This window comes from Adiantum capillus-veneris, chromosome 20, assembly GCF_014529385.1.
Source record: "Adiantum capillus-veneris isolate H3 chromosome 20, ASM1452938v2, whole genome shotgun sequence".
Taxonomy (NCBI): domain Eukaryota; kingdom Viridiplantae; phylum Streptophyta; class Polypodiopsida; order Polypodiales; family Pteridaceae; genus Adiantum; species Adiantum capillus-veneris.
Genome location: NC_140950.1, coordinates 13,496,723 through 13,499,977, shown reverse-complemented (window position 1 = coordinate 13,499,977; position 3,255 = coordinate 13,496,723). Strand labels below are relative to the sequence as shown.

Below are 3,255 nucleotides of genomic sequence, written 5' to 3'. Positions count from 1 at the left end.
TCATTCCCCGCTAGCTCTCTCCACCTTCGAAGGTGTTTGACGCCTTGGGACTGAGGCTTGGGATAGTTAATGCTTTTTGCAAAGTTTATGTTATGCTCATGATGCATAAAGCTTTCCATCTTCATTGCATCACCTAGGTCACAAGGAACACAAAGATTGTATTGTACCAAGTCTCTCTTGATGGGAGAATCTATAATACAAATGCATATTGGAGGGGGGACCGGCTCCACATAAATCTGATCCTCAATTGTTGACATGTTCTCTAAACTCTCTCTCTTGCAAAAGTATTGTTCATGCCAAGTTAATTAAGTACTATGTTTATGTTTCTACCATCAATTAAGTTCACCCTGTATGCTCACAAAGTAATCTCACAAAAATGCTTTCTCTAATTTTCCTAATTTTGCTACTCTCAAAAGTCATAGGCCATTTCCACTATAGAGTATGCTAGTTAGCATAAAATTACAGAGATGCTAGTAACAACACAATGTTTACAATCAAAACAAAGACCATATTAGGTAAAGTGGGAAAATCCCAATTCCCAGATTGGACAACTTTCAATATATCATGTACAAGGTGTTGACTTTTTGTACTACACTAAACATTTGAAAGAAACATTGGCCAGAAAAAATTATGGTTTTGGGTGGTTGCACCATCAAGAGACTAGTACATTATTATTTATACTCTATTGTCCTACCTACAACTTATCTTAACATGGAGACATTGGTTTAAAGGCCCACAACTTGTTCATCAAGCTAAGGTCAAGTGGAGTACCTGAATTTTTATTTCAAGGTCCACCACTTGTCCAAGTTAGCACCCATTGAGAAATAAAACCACATGTGTATGACATCAAAGCAACACACACCTCTAATCTAGAAATTTGTCACTTAAGGTACAAGCCATTTATAAAATGTGTAGCATATGTCAATTGCAACATAGGAGGGCTAGTTTCAAGGTACATTTGTCTAGGATAGGCTATGGAGGAATGCAAACTCCACTTCTTATCTAAGCTACAATTAGTGAAAGGGTAAGCAAATGTGTTTACATAAAAATTTCTCTAAGTACTTCTCCATTGCAACATAGAAGGTTTAATTTGAAGTTCAAGAAATTAAGCTAAAAACATATATAATGAAATAAATACTACCCACAAGAAAACATTAAATATGTTATTTTATACCAAATTGGAGAAGTTAACGTCCAGAACATTCCAATTATGCGTAGACCCTAATAAAGATATGCATGCATACATTGACATCTCAATACATGCACTTAGACTCCATGGTTTTCCTCTCATCATATTTTAGTTTCCAAAACTCTCTTACATGGAGGATGTAAAATAACCATTCTTGATTCAAACATTTTTCTCCCCAAACAAAGTCTCTCACACAATTCAAAGTCCATGATTTCTTTTCTCCCAATGCAAACAATTAGACTTTATTTTTTTCCTTTCAAAGACTTGTAGGTTCTAAAACTCTTTTATATGAAGGACACAAAAATAAATGTTTTAGGCAAACATGCATGCCAAGACCAAGATATTTCTTGCACATCCATGAATTCTCCATTCCATACTTGTAAGGTTTTTTTTGATATCAAAAATAAGTTTCTCCTAGTTACAAATGGATGCAACCTTGAGATGGAATGATATAGAATTGCTAAAGAACAAAAATAATTTTTTTAAAATATATCATGATGAAACACAACCATAATCTAGTAAAATGAGTCCCCAAAAACAAGGTGCAATCTAGAACTACATTGAAATCTCCTTAAACTTGAATACACTCTAGTAATATAGTGAAGTCCCCTTAGACTAGGATACAGTTCATTGACACATTTTTGTTCTAAAGTAGGATGCTTTGTCATTACATTGGATTCTCCTTGTAATTGGATACACTCTAGTAATACATGGAAGTCCTCTTAGAGTAGAGTGCACTCCATTACAAGTCCCTTAGAACAGAGCACAATCCATCACATAGGATTCTCCTTATAATAGCATACACTGGAGAAATACGTGGAAGTACGCTTAGACAAGGGTGCACTGTGTGTACAAATAATTTTCTTTATAATAGGATACCCTATAAAATACATGCAAGTCCCCTTAGATTAGGGTGCACTCCATGCAAGTGTTCATCAAATTGACACAACCTTTGAATTATATAGTAATACAAATACACATCATACTAAAAGGACATCATCTGGCCATAAAAAGGATCATTGTCAACCTTCTTTAATGTTATTGCCTTGACACGTACACATGGAAGACATGATTTGCTCAAGATCGCTATACTGATTTACAATTGTGTTGCGGGTATAATCTCTCTTGTCTCTTGCATACAACCATCCAAGTAACCATGGAATAATCGTTTCTTGCAAGAATCTTTCAGCTGCTCATGTGTTTGCCTCCACATCTTTGGAAATATAAGATATGTTCCTGGCATATTCCACATCATCTTAAATGGACTATCATCAAAAATCAAGGTATTCTTTGCATCCAAGTCCTCAAATATCTTCCAAATATCACTCAAGTTTTTATGATAAACCCTTCTAAATCCTAACATGATGTTTGGATTTTGGCAACACTTGTTACTCATAAAGATCTTGAACTTGCTATAATGCTTTGGGAAACATTTTTGTGTGATGTGTTGCACTCTTGTTAGGTTTTAGCAACTCCATATCCGCAGCTCAAAGTATTCACCACAGAAATCCAAAAACATTTCTACGTCTAGGCGCACCGCATGATAAACTTCATCTTTGTCCTCCACAAGATGAATGTGTTGAGCCCAAGATGGCATAGAATCTCCATGTTTTGTTTCAACTGTCTTCAAAAGTAGTTCTTCAAGATCCAAAACAAGCACTCTTTTGATATTCTTGACAGCAAGTGGCAGGTGACAAGGAGGTGATTGATATATACGACAAGGCCTTGGATGAGGTTCGTTGGGTGCTTCAAAACCTTCCTTCACATCATGCCTACAGATAGTTGACCCACTTTCTTGTAGTGATGACTCTGCAATTGGAAAAAAAAGAAATTTATTATGTTTCAAAGAATACAAACAGTTTCTACATTTTCTACACTATGGTATTATTAGATGCCAAAGTCCATCTTCAACTTCCTCATTGCTATAAACAAATCCCAATTGAAAAACTTACAAAGCTTCACAATTTCTGCAAGCTATGCTTCTTTGAAGCATGGAGAAAAGTAAGGTCTACCACCTGGCTAGACTAGGCTCCACTATGGATGGGAAAAAAGTAAGATCTACCATA

General features: G+C 35.5%; 1 pseudogene; it reads right to left on the bottom strand.

Moving 5' to 3' along the window:
* Positions 1–2,211: 2,211 nt before the first annotated feature.
* LOC147432133 (uncharacterized) lies at positions 2,212–2,795 on the bottom strand (annotated as a pseudogene).
* Between the last annotated feature and the right edge of the window lie 460 nt (positions 2,796–3,255).